The sequence below is a fragment of the Lathamus discolor genome, chromosome 6 (genome assembly GCF_037157495.1).
Source record: "Lathamus discolor isolate bLatDis1 chromosome 6, bLatDis1.hap1, whole genome shotgun sequence".
Taxonomy (NCBI): domain Eukaryota; kingdom Metazoa; phylum Chordata; class Aves; order Psittaciformes; family Psittacidae; genus Lathamus; species Lathamus discolor.
The window spans coordinates 7,025,389-7,041,753 of NC_088889.1; positions in this window are offsets into that span (position 1 = coordinate 7,025,389).

The following is a 16,365-nucleotide window of genomic DNA, read 5'->3' on the forward strand; positions in this document are numbered from 1 at the left end:
TTAGGCTATAGGCCAGAGAAACTGAAGCCAGGAATTGCACAGGCACCCAGAGGTCAGCAGATTTCTCATCTCTTTCTCTGTGTACCCTGCAGTGTTCTGTTAGCATTTTGCAATAGGCTCAGCAGCTAGGTTTTTGGGGTGGGTGTAAGAGTGCACCACTTCTGCGGTGGCCGTTGTGCTTCCTGTTTTCTCAAGGCTGATGGAGACGAGCTGGCGGGGCTGCTGATTTTGAAACAGGAGCAGCTGCATGATTGCCTTGTGAGAGCTCAGAATGAATCACCAGCTCATCCTTATAGAAAAATCCCGAATCTTTCCAGAGCTGGAGCTCTAACTCTGGTGGCATTGGGCTACCTTCTTGTGCATTGAGGAGGGTGGGGAATGCCCAGGACACCAAACAGTCAAAAATCAAAGAGTCAAACCACAAGAGATCATGAGATTAGTTCATAAATCATACCACTTTTGGAAAAGATTTTTTTTCTCTTCATTTGATTTCTATTCTTTGAAATACATCCCATAATTATATGCTTTTTTATATATATATTTTGTCATATGTAAAATATGAAGTATCATGAGACTTTTAATAAACCCACGAATCATTAACGGTGGATGGACAGGAAGGTTACTGAAACACTGAACTACCTTTACACACATTTTGACCAATAAACATTCAAACCATTGGAGGGTTCAAGGATACACTAAATTCAGTTTGTTGGTAAAAGAAGGGAGCTTTTTGGTGAAAGACAGGAAAGGAAGGGAAACTACATTAATAACATAAAAAACTTCTGATGTAGGATAAAAGATAAAGAGCAGGGGGTTGGAACTAGATGATCTTTAAGGTCCATTAGAATTCAAACCATTCTGGTACACTACCAATAAATCTATCCTCTTACAACTTTATCCAGTTACATATCAATGTAAGACATTCCAGACCTGTTTACCAGTAACTACAATATAACTAGGATCAGTGTCCCTGATCAGGATGCTCTCAAAACTGAAATGAGTATTTGAAGCACCAGCCTGCAAGAGCAAATCAAACCAACCAACCAAACCAAACCAAAGCACCCGAAACCCCCTAAACAAACAAACAAGCAAACAAAATACAGTTAAATTAATCCTGTACTTTGAGCTCCAGGCTCACACCAGCCCCTAGATTGTCTAGAAATTTGAGGCTAACACCCGTTAGCCTATGCTAATAAATACGCTTGAGAAACCTTGCATAGCCAAGGCAGTGCATATTTTACCATGCACTAAGCTCCCTGAATTAAATACTAGGCTTTCCTTTATGCTTTGTGTTGTCCATCACAGCACTAGCCATTTTTGGCAAACATGACTCTTTTTTAACCTGTTTCAGTTCAGATCCAAGCTTCCCAGCCTGCTCCAGATCGTTTCATGATTAAAGCCTTAATTCATTAGTGCTGGCTTCAGTGCAGCCCAGGTCTATAGTTTGGAAACAAGAGCTATGCAAAAGGAAAGGGGATGGTGAGACAATAAGAGCCTAGAAAACCTCTCTTAAGGTTGAAAGGAGCAGTGGTTAAAGGAAAGACTGGTAGGATACTCCTGTGGAGATATGTGTGGTCAGCTCCTAACATTTGGAGCCAGCTCAGAGAGGAACAGAGACTACTATTTAAACCAAATAGCTCTGTTATTCCTTGATCCTTATTGTATGTCCCATGCCTCAAAGCTATCGCATGTTCAACCCAAATGACTGTCAAACGTCGACATTGTGCTGGATGCATTTCACACACATACTAGAGAATGGTTTGGTATTTCACTACCTGTATGCTAATACCTCTGCTTTTAACCATCTGTTTGAACCCCATGCTACGGTGTCTAAAATACCCCCAAATATTTGCACATCATTTTTCACTTCCTGGACCTTCACACCCTCCTACTCTTGCCTGGTCCCCCATATCTTAGACTGTATTTTACTTATATATTCAATACGGATGAATGTCCCTCTACTTTTTGAATTCTTATTATAGGCCTGCCCCGAGTTTTCACAGAGAAGTGAATACGAAAGAGCTTGAGTTCCTCTCACCACACTGCATTTGTTTCACTTTCTCCACTTTTCACTCACTGATTTAATCTGCAGCTCTCTGAGCTCAAGTGCAGGGTTCCTGAATTCTGAGTTCGTAGGATGAAGTCACTGGAGTTGCTGGAGGATGCTAGGAATGAGGACACACCATTAGATATCTTCCTGATCTGCTCAGTGGCTCTATATTTAAGAGTGCATTTCTTTACCCACATTCTTTATGGAAAATCTCATCAAGCCTGCTTAGCAGTATCTACCCAGGAGTTTGCACATAGAACACTAGAATAGGAAAGGGCACATCCCAGTATCCCCACCATACTGCTGAGCAAAACTGTAAGAATCAGTCTATGGTATATTTTAAGATAACTTACTGATTTTTCCTCCCTGGCTTCAGAAGCAGAATGACTGCAGTCTCCCCAGTCACATGCATCTTTGAGGGTCTGGCATGAAGCTCAGTTTGCAGCAGTACGGAACTAACATGGTTCTTGTGGAGCAATTCTTTGTAACCTCAACTGAGGTGTTCATAAACTGAAGCAGTGTAGACAGATGCAGGCAGGTCTTGGAACTTGAATGGAAATTCAGTGCCAAAAGATGTGGAATGTGATAAAATGGATGTAGATGGTGGTAAAAAAAAGACAAAATCTAGGGATATGTAATCTGTGGATTTACTAGTGTTCATCATTTTGGATGACATGTTGAATGATACTAACTTTCCCAAAATGTACAACAGTGTTTGCTGGAGCTGAACTAACCCAGAGGATCAAATCTCATTGCTTTGCACTTACTGATGTACAACAGCAGCTCCAAAGCTAACGCATGAGGAAGGAGGCCTTAGCAGACCTGTGTGATAAACCTGCCCAGTCCTTTGGAACCAAGTACCATGAGTGACAGAGCCCATACTGACCAGAAAGGCAAGCTGCTATCTAGAAACTGGCTACCCCAGACTGCTCCAGGTCCGTGGCTAACCATCAAGCCAACTGTCAGACTGCTAGATGGGGGTGAGAGGGTTGCAGTGTTGTTATGAAAGTTGTTTACCCACTGATTATCAACAGCAAGAGCGTACATGAAGTAACAACAGGCTTTTGCAGGCAGAGCCTCTGAATTACATTATGGCAACAGATGATGCACTGTGCCCATGGTTTGTGTTCCAGCAGAAGCCCATGGATAAGTTAGCAAAATGCAGTCTTATTCCTTTCTTCCTCAAGGCTTGATAAACACAGATTGATCAAAACCAGTGTGGACAGCACTAGAAAAGTGTGGCATGTGAAAGTTCTAGCTTATGCTTATAAAGTGTTGAGCAATCTGGAACCTTATTCTTTTCCATAGAGATAATAATCAGCAGAGTCCACTCCAGACAGTCTTGTCCAGCTAGTCTGCAGTCTTGTCCTTTTATATAACACCGGTGTTTTCCCTTCAGGTGATCAGTGGTGGGGGCATGAATACAAGCTTGAGCTTGAAGATATCAGATAATTCTGAAGTCTGTTAAAGAGGAAAAGTTGCGATAACAGAATTTCCCAGAATTTAGCAAATTCATATCACTGCATAGAAGAATGTATCTGTGAGATGTTGCAGGGCTGGGCTGGATGACAGTTCAAGAAGTAGTTAAGAATTCAGGGCTCAGTTCTCATTTTTCAGGTAACAGCTTTTTTCTGCTTAGGACCAAGACCACGTTATAGCAAACCTACAAGTTGGTTTTTAATGTGGATAAAGTGTGTGGAATATTGATGAAGAACAAGAGTTTCTGTTCTTATGTAAGAGGCCTATAAAGATACTATTGGTTTTGAAAAGATAAGTCCTTTTCTTCATCTTGTTTTCACTCTTGCTTTTTGGCTTCCTTTCCTAATCAAACTGGGAGAAAAGTAATATGCTCTCAATGCTCTAATAAGAAACTAGTAAAAAAAGCCACAAAACCTTCCTAGCCTGGGTGAAACTTTGACACCCTTGTATATAGAACCTTCTATATATGAGCATAAGCTTGTATAGGAGACATACAACACAAGTCACTGTGGAACATGAAAGGAGTAGCAAAGCTCAGCAGCAAACTGTTCCAAGGTGTGTTTTCTGATTGTTTTATGAACAGTTTTATATATTTTGAAGAAACTGGACCCAGGGAAAAAATGACTAAATAAATACTTTGTGGAAATTCCTTACATTTCCAATCCAGTCAAATACAATAAACACGCTCTCTTGAAATGCATACACAAAATCTAGAGACAAGTCATCTATGGATTTATCATTATCTAGAGAAGGAGTGGCTCTATTGCAAGAAAGGAAGCAAATTCCTCACCTATTGAAGGCTGGTGAACATAGCTCATACTTCTGGTGCACATGTATGTGTGTGAGGCCTTAATTTTTTTGACCAATAATTGGTACTGAACAGGATGTGTGCCCTTTATACAGCTGGAAGAAAAATAAAGTAGTTCCTTGCCCTAATAGCCATATCTTCCACAACAAATACATTATCTCATTGGTAAAAGGCGTATAACAAATGTGAAGGAAGAAAGCAACTTGGGGATCCATGCATACAAAGACAGAAGGACCAAGAACTGCAGACTTACATAATGACTTTAAAACCACTTCAGATGCTTTGTTCATATTGATTCCAAGTGGATTCCCTAATGACAAATTAGTAATTTCTGATGATATGAAGATGACCACTGGAGCACTCATTACAGATTCTAGAAGTCTTCTGCAAAGCTAACATCTAATCTGACAATCAGGTCACAGAGTAATGTCATGCAAATGCAATACATCCAAGACAGGCTGAGAAAACAGATTTAGCCTCAGCGGCATGTGCTCAAATGCTAAATTAAGAGAAAGGTCCTGCTGGCTGACAGGATCTGGGAGAAAATTGTCCTAGGATTGAGACAAATTCTCGGGGGGAGATTTCTTTCAGTGTGCTATAAACCGTCACTAAACATGTCTGTACTGAATAGCATATTATTGTGCAGAGGTCTTCAAACTGGTACCTGGGGGAGGTATGGGACATACAGGGGCATGGCCAGACCCATGGCTGAGCTGAAGTTTTCTCTTAGTGACTTACTGTATAGGTATATCAGTTTGTCTGGGGGATCTTGAAGATGCTGCTATAATCTGGGGTGTGGATAATCCTACTGTGGCATTATCTTGAGATTAGAAGGCCCTCATTGTCTAAGGTGTATGTTTAGCGTCATAACACATAGAAATAAAGCTTAGGGAAAAAACCCCAATAGATTGTAAGATTACTGGCATTTAAATTGGCAGCTACTTTAGTTACTCTTGTATTAGGCGTTATTGTCACTAGAGAACCCTTTAAGAAGGATCTGCCAAGAGTGATCATTCTGGGGCAACTTACCTTTTCTGAAGCAATAGCAACAAGAATTGTTGATGAAAAGGTTACAGATAAACAGACTACCACAGATTTGACGAAGTTTGACTCAGATCTTGGGGCTTCCAAATTAAGATGATTTTCCATAAGAAAACAAACATGAATCAGACTTAAGAAGAATATAATGCCTTTTAAACTTACAGGGACTACAGCCTAACACATCTAGTTTCAAAAGTTGAGTCTTGACTGTTTCAAGAATGTAAAGAATAAATCCATCTGGGATGGATGAAGACTTTCAATGAAAAAAAAAACAAAACAAAGAATACCACTGAAAATTATTTATATTTATTTTTTGTTGAAACAACATGACGATGACTTCCTAATTTGGGTTATTTTTTGTATTTCAGTCAAGTTCTTTCATCAGTGATGTCCCCAGCACCAAGTCAGATGTAGTCCTTTGGGGTTCAGGTGAAAACCTTGTCCTTGTTTCTTTGAAAGCACATGTAGACCATTTGGTAATGAAGTGACTATGGAGGTGTCGAGGGTCTGTTAGTTACTCTTGTCTCAGGAATCAGGGGTTTACGAGTAACTGTAATAGATGCATCCAGTTTTTATCTTCCTAAGAAGTGATTGGATCCAGAGAATAAACAGAAAGATTTTTAGGCAACTTTCTTTCCATGGTAGCAGGAAGGCAGCTGGGAGTGATCCCAGGCTTGTGCAAACTGCGAAAGAGCTAAGTGTATTTGTTGGATGGGAAGAGAGCTACCCAGTGCCTCTCTCCAAGCCTAGACATACTGGCCATAAAGAAAAGCCTGGTCTCTTCTGACCTCATGCAAAATGGACATAGAAAGAAATGGGGAATGTTCTCTGCAGGATATTCTGAGGAAGAATATATGTGGAATAAGGTCATCCTCTCATCGTCAAGAGGTAACTTGTGAAAGGAAGTAGTTTTAGTGTTGCCTCCCTTGATTGTTTGATGTTAATGTTCCAGCAAGAAAAAAGAAACATAGAGCACTGCAAATCCCACTACCAATTCAATGCTGTTTGCTAAAAATAAAGGGCTCTGTCACCAGAGCTGAAAACACCTTGGTATATACTGATATCTCAGGGACTACAAGCAAATGTGCTGATAGTTTGGTGCCAGAAAGTCAATGATAAAGGGAAAGAAATCATTATTATGAAGTTTGAGTCCTTAAACAACCTTTTGCAACTTTGCTCAGCATTCTAGCTGCCAGGAAGTCATGGGATCCACGTGTTGTGTTACTGCCTTTTGCCTCCCACTTACAGAGGAGAGTTGGCTGAGTGTTGTGACCCATACTGCAATAATATAGGTTGATTGCAGATCAAACATGTCTTCAGTTTATCCTCAAGGATCATGCCCAATTCTTCTAGGTCATGCCAATGGCAGCCCTCTTCCTAGGACTAGCACGGCTACTGAAACAGGTTATGACATCTTCGTATGGTTTTCATTTTCATTCTTTGTGTTCAGATACAGAACAATGAAAATGCAGGGACTCTGCCAGGTCCTTCCTTCACGGCACTAACTATGCAGTGCAACACGAAATGCAGTTAACCTAAGGTTTTTCCCTCTGCAATGTTTTCTTCTTCCTGAACTCTTCTGACTAGCCCTACAAGAAGTTAGTCCTGTCTCAGCTAAAACACACAAAACCAAATCTGTGATCCCAAAATAAAGGAGACTCTAATCCAAATAATTTTAATCATCACTCTTCCTTACATTATTCCTCTGCTGTCTGGGTTTAGCTTTCCAGTTACTCTCCTTTTCATGCAGCGTATCTTCTATCACCTAACTTACTAAGATGCAAGATGTAACCTCAAAGGAGGATTACTTTTTGGTTGGAGAACCTCTCATCAGCCAGACTTCCTTCCCAAAGTGAGAGGAGTCAGTTTGTGCCCCAGTGCCCAACTGAGCTCTTTAAGAGCACCTTCCCATAGTCCTGACACCTAGTACGTATGCAATCAGTAATGCCTTAGATGATTTCCTGCTAGTGGTGGTTTGAGGATGGGAAGCAGTCGTTTACTTTCCATAGGACAAGAAGAATAATCAATGAAATCCACAGCCTGAAGTGGACGGGAGCATCAGAAAACAGTGTCATGAGAACAGCTCAGCATATCGTGCAAAGGAGGAGCAAAGTGGCAAAAGCTGTTCTAGTAAACTTCTATTTACTGGCATGCTATTGAGCAATAGTTATGGTAACGTGTCTATTCATACTTACATACACAGATTCTCCCATGTATGCACACAACCGAAAAGAAGTCAGAATAGGGACGAGTTTTGCAGGTGGTGTTCAGAAAGGGATAAATATTGTAGGGCTCTCAGTTTGTAAAGTTATCGCTGTTCTTCACAGTGCTCTCAACAGCAACTTAAGAGCCAAATCTATTTAAAAACAGTAAATGCAGAGAAGTGAAGTTGCCTTTGGTTGTGCTGTTTTTCTCTTTCCCGTTGTAGCTTCCTCTTTCTCTTCACCAGCTCAGCACTGCTGGCAGCTTTTTATAAACCACGATTCCTACTGCTGTCAGCTTGTTTGGAAACTAGATGGTGAGCTCAGTCCAGCAGCTACTGCTGTGGGTTTTGTTTAATTGCAGACCAGATTTGCTTTAAGTTCCGTACCTACCACCATAATTTTCATTCCAAAACGCTCAAAGAGATCTACATATTCAAAAATATTCCGTACAAAGCTGAATTTTGCACTAAATATGTGCAGTTATGTAGCATAAACTGAAAGTGTAAGTGCATTCCCATAAAAAGCAGTAAAGAACTGTGCAATGCATATGGGAGTGATAGCTTCTGGAAGGTTAAACTGTGGCAGGGCCACCAGTAATGCTGGGTTATTCTAGATTAGATTGAGAGTAATTTGCACTGAGTGTGCAAGAAGGATGTTGTGACCAGAGCAATAGCTGTGAAGCAAAAAGCAATATTGAGAAGATCTTCGTTTGTAGAGGAATCTTCTACAATACCTCAGACATCTTTAACACCAGAGACAGGGTGGGTGGGTGAGTAGAGTGCTGTCCAGAAAGATTACAATTACATGAATAACTAGGAATAAACCAGTGAAATAGCTTTATCTAGCCATAACATCAAATAGAGGTTACTATGAAAGTAGGCAGAAGAAACAACAGAGAGGAGCAGGAGTGGAACTGAGGAGATACTGTAAGTTGACATAGTGATATAAACAGCAGCAGCACTCCATATGTCTTTGTCCTTTGCTTGCTGCTCCAAAGGCAAACTTTGCCATTGGTTTGGTGGAGAAACTAACTTGGAACAGACACATTATATTACTTCTCAGCACAGGCAAAATCCTACAGGACTGGAGGATGATGGCAAGATCACGGCTTGAGGCAAATGGTACTTAGAAGAAAAGCCATTCAAAGAAAATAAAACCAGAGTTTCCTCTAGGTCATTGAGCTCAACAACTTGTTTACTTGCAGATCTCTAAAATGCTTCCATGGAGGTGCAAACCTACATGCAAGTTACATGATCAGTTTAAGCCCACTGATAACAGGGTTACTTTTTGTTATTATTCTCAAATCACTCAGAAGTACTCCTTGGACTTACAGTGGTCTGTAGACCATGAGTTGAAAAGTCACTAAATCATGACTGGAATACATAGGTCTGAACATAGTACTTTTACTACTTAATTTAATTTCTGTATTGCTGAATTAAATGAAAATATCATTAATAGCAGGCTGCAACTGCAAGCGATGTAAAATTCAGTCACTCTTTAAAATACACAAGCCAGTACTTGAATTAAAGTTTAAATGAACAGCTAAGGATTTGTATGTAGGTGAGGTCTGTCACTGACGAGACAAAACACTTGAGTAAGCCCAGCGAGTAGGAATAAGGTGGCTGGAGAAGAGTTGAAGCTCCATTTATCACTAGAGCACATTTTATCAGCAGCTTTGCCTATATTTGTCCATGCTGTACGCTACTGCATATAGTATTCCTAATAGAACTGTAACCCTCTCTGCCCATTGTCAGTCATAACAAGACCCCCCTCAATAGACAAAGCCATTGGGAAAGTCTGTCCCTTTCTCAGCTGGCAGGAATCCTGCAATCAGGGGACAGAGACAGTCGAGTTATAAATACTCAGCCATGGCTCAGTTTTGGTGTCTACTCCTCTGTCTCCTGCCATCTCCTACTGAGAAAAGAACCATTTCCCTTTTCTTAATGACCACTAAAATCATTTAGGGAATTTCCAGCACACGGTGTACAGATTCTGATTCACTTTTACCCCAGAAAATGTTTAACTCCTTCTGGGAATTATTGTGAATTGATCCAGTCCTACAAACTAAGATATCTCAAGTTCCTTTTTCCCTTTTTCCCTTTCAACCACATATGAGCACTTAGCATTCAAAGTATTCTGCTTCTCTGCACCTCTCTGTCACTGCAGTGAAATCTTCGTCGTGAGACCCTAGGCTTTCACACTGTCAATTGGGTCAGATAGGCTTTTTTCAGTGCTATCCAGTGATAGGACAAGGGGCAATGGGTGTAAACTGGAACATAGGAAGTTCCACGTTAACATCAGGAAGAGCTTCTTTACTGTAAGAGTGACAGAGCACTGGAACAGGTTGCCCAGGGGGGTTGTGGAGTCTCCTACACTGGAGATATTCAAGGCCCGCCTGGACAAGTTCCTGTGTGATGTACTGTAGGTTACCCTGCTCTTGCAGGGGGGTTGGACTAGATGATCTTTTTAGGTCCCTTCCAACCCCTGGGATTCTGTGATTCTGATTCTGTGATTTAAGCAGAATATGTACATCAATATGCGGACATTTCTTCTGAAATGGGAAGACAATTCTCTTTTTCTTATTTTCTAAGACACATATATACCACTTCACTTACTCTTTTGTAACTTTCATGTTTCACTGCTACTACTAATACAATATGGTCAAAAGAAACCCTTCTCTGTTTTCCTTCCCTTCTACCTCCTTCTTTTAGCAAAGCTATTCTTCTTGCTCTTGCTGTCACTTGGGTGTTGTCTCTGACATTACGCCAATACACAAGCAGGCTTTGTCTAGGATGTGCAGTTTCCTCTTTCAGGACACCTGTAAGATAAATTTTTAACATGTTCCTTCCGTGGTCTAAGCTGTCACCCAGCAATGGCCTGAACTATGGCAGTCTCCATCTCTCTGGCCCACCTGGCTTCAGACTCTCTGTTCCCTTTCTCTCCCTTCTCCACTGTAAAGGGAGACCCAAACAGTGTTCAAATGCTCTCTTTTGTATTTCTCCACTATATTCCTCTCTATTACCACATCAAAACAAAAAGTTGAAGTCCTTTTAAGACCCTTCACACAATTGGTCCTCACTAGTCTTTGTTTAATGCATGACACAACACAATAATTGTTTGGCATAAAAAGAAGAGTTAAATACAGTTCATTACAGTCAAATACTAGATTGTAGGCACAGAAAATTGCTTGCATTGGAAAAAAAAGATTGCAAAATTAGAAAACCAATAACTGCAATTGTGAGAAAAGGAGGGAGGAAATAAAGTGTTCACTCATATATACAGCAAAACAACTTTACAAAAAATATAGTACTAAAACACAGAGCAAAACATCTGCAACCACATAAAAAAATTACCAACTCCTTCAATGGGCCTGCAGCCTTTATGTGGTTGACATAGCATTACTAAAAGCAGGGAGCAAACTGTGCTTCTAGACAATTGAGCAGCTTAACATGGAGCTACTTACCTCGAGACTGCCAATTTTTTCTACCAGAAGATAAGTGAAAGATATCCGATTTTACCAAACCCTGCAGATTTCAAGGCAAGAAAGCAAAAATGAAGCCTAAAGAATCTAACTGGATGTGGCATATAGTAAAGATGGTCTAAGGTTACAAAAGGATGAAACACAATTCAAACACAATTTCTCTTAGCAGTAATTACTTCTGTAAGAAAAACTTCTATAGATAATATACTACAGTGTGTCATATGCACTTGTCGTAGTTGCACACATAAAGCTGTGACATGAGGCTTGCTTGCATGCTTCACCTCTTACACAGCCAAACATCTACTGTGAGGATGTATGAAGAGCACTGGCTTCTAGTGCTTCAGTTCCTCTGTTTATACAACATTCCAGACACTTTTCCTTGTGAAAGTGGTGGCAGAGAACAGGAAGTGCAGCTGTAAACCCACCAGCTACCTAAAGATAGGTTTACCTGTGAATAATACCTCTTCAGAATTCTGAGACATTACTAAGAGATATAATCCTACTAAGATGCAAGTCTGGAAAGTATTATTTACATTAGGAGAGCAAGACTTCTTCTTAGCTGCACTCTTCAGAAAGAACTGCTGCCTTAATACCCAAATCAAACTCCATACAGCAGACACAGCTTGGTGGAGGTCACTACAGAGCCAGGGGAAGAATCTTCTCTAAGGGTGGGTGCAGATTAACAACTTAGTTCAGATCAGAAGTGCACTTCAAAAATTAATCGCATGACCCTCCCCACTTATTGTGCTTGAATTTGAACACATAGCAGGATTAGAGCACATAGAATCATAGAATCATAGAATGGTTAGGGTTGGAAAGGACCTCAAGATCATCTAGTTCCAACCCCCCCGCCATGGACAGGGACACCTCTCACTAAACCATCCCACACAAGGCTTCATCCAGCCTGGCCTTGAACACCGCCAGGGATGGAGCACTCACAACCTCCCTGGGCAACCCCTTCCAGTGTCTCACCACCCTAACAGGGAAGAATTTCCTCCTTATATCCAATCTAAACTTCCCCTGTTTAAGTTTTAACCCATTACCCCTTGCCCTGTCACTACAGTCCCTGATGAAGAGTCCCTCCCCAGCATCTCTATAGGCCCCCTTCAGATACCAGAAGGCTGCTCTGAGGTCTCCATGCAGCCTTCTCTTCTCCAGGCTGAACAGCCCCAACTTTCTCAGCCTGTCTTCATACAGGAGGTGCTCCAGTCCCCTGATCATCCTCGTGGCCCTCCTCTGGACTTGTTCCAGCAGTTCCATGTCCTTTTTATGTTGAGGACACCAGAACTGCACACAATGCTCCAGGTGAGGTCTCACGAGAGCAGAGTAGAGGGGCAGGATCACCTCCTTCGACCTGCTGGTCACGCTCCTTTTGATGCAGCCCAGGATACGGTTGGCTTTCTGGGCTGCGAGCGCACACTGAAGCCGGCTCATGTTCATTTTCTCATCGACCAGCACCCCCAAGTCCTCTGCAGGGCCGCTCTGAATCTCTTCTTTACCCAGTCTGTAGCTGTGCCTGGGATTGCTCCGACCCAGGTGTAGGACCTTGCACTTGTCGTGGTTGAACTTCATAAGGTTGGCATCAGCCACCTCACAAGCGTGTCAAGGTCCCTCTGGATGGCATCCCTTCCCTCCAGCATATCAACCGGACCACACAGCTTGGTGTCATCGGCAAACTTGCTGAGGGCGCACTCAATCCCACTGTCCATGTCAGCGACAAAGATGTTAAAGAAGACCTTTTCATATGGAACTGAAGGTGGGGCTCAGGACTAGCTGCAAATGGGAATTCAGTCCATGGCATCAGACTAGAGACAGTCTGAAGTGACATCCCCTAAAAGAAAAGCAGACTGGTTGTTTAGCCTTCATCAACAGCTTTTTTCTCTACAGATAATGCTCTTCTGAAGTCATATCTCAGATGCAATTTATTCTTCTAGCTTAACTTTCACTATTAAGGTATCTGATTTTGGGGGGGGGGGGGTGTTGAGTGGGAGAAACCCACAATTGGGACTGTAGGTTGAAGGCACAAGTCTATGAAGGGGTGGTAGACTATACTGCTTGCATCTTACTGGTGCTAATGGTAGATTGGATGTAGACTTCAGGAGTAGATGGTATTAGAGCACTTTTCCATGTCATTTGCTTGAAAGGTACAAGAGTTTAGATGACTACAAACGAGCAGGAATGTGTAAACCCAAAATCTGTTGCTTGCAGAATGCAGAAGATCATTAAAACCTGGCATAAAATCTTACAGCTATTTGAAAATGCCATAAAACCAAACTAAGTTTTTCTGAGTAGATTATAAAATGTAGCTGAGATGTAAACAGATCTTGAAGCCAAATAAATTGCCAAAGGGACATTTCCTTCTTTGCTGAATTCAGCTTTATGGACAGCCTCAAAGCTACCAATAAAACGAGAAATAAGTGGTTTTTATTTCTAAAAGTGGTTGTACACCATAATGGTTCTTAAAAATTCCATGAGGCTTTCTGGATTACTACTGACTCAAATTATTCCTCTTCCTCTCAGTGAAAATAGGTATCTTCATTCTGATATGGATTTAGTCTGGTCTAAGCTTGAAAATCTTTGTCAATATAGCAACGTTAGTTAAGACTCTGATATTTTAATGACATTTCCCACTGGCAAAAGTCCTTATAGAGATGCTGCTACGTAAAACTCAGGAAATCTTGAAAGCTGGACTGTCAAAAGCACTTTTTTTGCCACTAGGAACTTCATCAACTCTAGGTGGGGATGCCCACCTAGTGAGGAAACATCTTTGTTCAACTGTAGCTATGGTAATAAACCTGTGGGTATCACAAGGGTGCATCAGTGACTTGTATAACAGTGGAAAGGGGAGCACATAGTGAAGTTTGCATTCAGTCTGTTAAGGATCCTAAGGTGATGCTCCACATGAGAAAAAGTGGTAACAAACTCTTCTCAGCCAGTAACTTCCAGCAGCCATTTCTGGGCTCCTACCCTCTCATTATGGAAAAATGTAACAAAGATATCTCAACTCATATCTTCAACTCAGTAGCCTATGTAACAAAGAGTTAAATGTAGAGGATTGTGCGCAAGAGCTCCAGACCCCCTGGTTCCACAGTTGGAGAGACCCATAGGCTCTCTTAAGAGAAGAGGGCATGTCGTCTGAATGGATATTCAGTGTTAAAGGATAGTATACAAGACCCATAAACCTTATTACATCAGCATAAAACAAGTTCAGTGGAAAACATAGCTCTGTGAAGAATATGGAACATATAAGGGAATCCTTGCTTAGAGTTCTTGTCTTACTGCTGCAAGAAAGCTCAGTAGCAGAACAGTAAACACCTGCTTCTGATTTAAAGACTTCAGGATGAGTGATGTTTTATGTGGTTTTAGCAGGGTGAAAAATTACCTTCTGAACACCAAACAAGGTTTGAGGTAGCGGGACCTCTCTGTGATGTGGCTGCGAGTTGAAACCCTTTTGCTTTGGTAGCCTGTGGTTAGAAATAGCTTGAAGAATAAATGGGTAAAAGTAGGGGAAGAGCTGCTTCAATAAACTGCACACAGTGAGGTGATGCTTAGAGGGAAAATCTCTCAGATTAATATGAAATTTAAATGTTTTCAGAAATAATCATTCAGAAACTTAATCTTTCAACTCAGCAGGTTTTTCTGTAGTTCTCCGGATTCCCAAAATGGAGAAGGATCTCTACCTTACTTCAAAAGCCTTTCTGAAGGTCAGATTACACTCTGTGAGTAGCAGTTCACACCATATGCCTCTGGAAATTGGTTCTCTACTACACAATCTTTTGATAACTTCCTCTGTTTTCATCATGTAAATCATCTAATAAGGTACTGCAATGCACTGGGCCAGAAGTATCGTCTCTAGTAGGCCTTCCTTTAGGAGTAGGAAGATTCTGTGATTACAAACATAGGGTAAACCACCCTATATGCAACAGGAAGAAAGCAATTTATGTTGAATTTTAGCAAGATCGTTACTAATAATGTTCTTATACAAATACGATAGTGTAAACAAGCATTTTATTTCACTTTTAGCATTTCTGTTTATAGAAATAACTCTCCTTCTTAGGAAGCTTATTAATATTATTATTAAATTTCTGGACTTTCTGCTGGTGCTCAAGCTTTATGGTACATTCTTTGGTTCTAATTCATCCTACAGAAAACCAATTTCATTCTTCATCTTGACAACCACGGTGCACTCATGATTACTCCCATGTTAAACCTGGTTGATAACAGCGGCAATCTAGCATTCCCTGAGTGCAGTAAGGCTGGTGCGATGTATCTATCCTTATTAGGTAATTTCCTGTGCTAAGAGACAGTGCAGAAATATCCCCCAACGTATGAAATACAGTTGCATTCCACTTTAATAGAAGCCTTTCTGTGTGAAACACTATGCTTTTAAACCTCCCAGTAGCTGCTCAAGCTATCTTTCAGTATGATGAATCAGATAGCATATCTTCTTTGTTCTGAATAGCCTTTTTAATAGAGACACAATTTCCACAATTACTTTTATCACCTGTCTAATACACACTTTGAGATTTGTGTATGACGTTGTTCACTCCCTTGTCCTCTGTTTGCACTGAATTTTATCATCAGGACTGTACTTTGCTTCTCTCCTTTCCCCCAAGGTGGGTCTGATCACTACCAGGCCGGTATCCGAGAGGAGACTGGAGAACCATCTCAACCACAAGAAGTGGACTGTTTAGCAGCTTGGTTATTTCTAGGTTAAAGTCAAGATTTCATGGTATGAATAAAATAAGAATGAAATGCTTATGTATCAACTGATGCTGGTGAGTTAATCTCCCATCATGTTCTTGATCTTATCCGATTGCCAATATGGTTTGCTTGCTGAGTTCCTTTAGGGTGAGGAATGAGAGGAACTTGTGAGCAGCCTCTGGTTTTACCAGTGTACAAGGAAGTCTGTAGTGGCTGAAATTCCCCCTCACCCGTAGACCCAGGTGAGTGGTGAACGGGCTACTTTCAAAAGCAGAACCTGTGGCACATAGGCATAGATTGAAGGGGAACAACCCAGACAAAGCAACTTCGCTTTTTCCAAGGCATTAGTAACTAACTGTGAAGCAAAAAGGCATTTTGCAGAATGAGAATGTTCTCCCTTTGTAGCAACACCCCATCCTCTACATCCTCCCCTACGGACCAGTTACCCCTGCCAGAACCTCAGTATAAAAGGCATTTGTTCAATGCAGCCAAATGCAAGGAAAACAGTGGGATAAAGTGTGGGGAGACCACCATGTGAGAAGAGCTAACACAAAATCTCTAAGAGAAATTTTAGCACCTGACTGTTTAGATACACCTT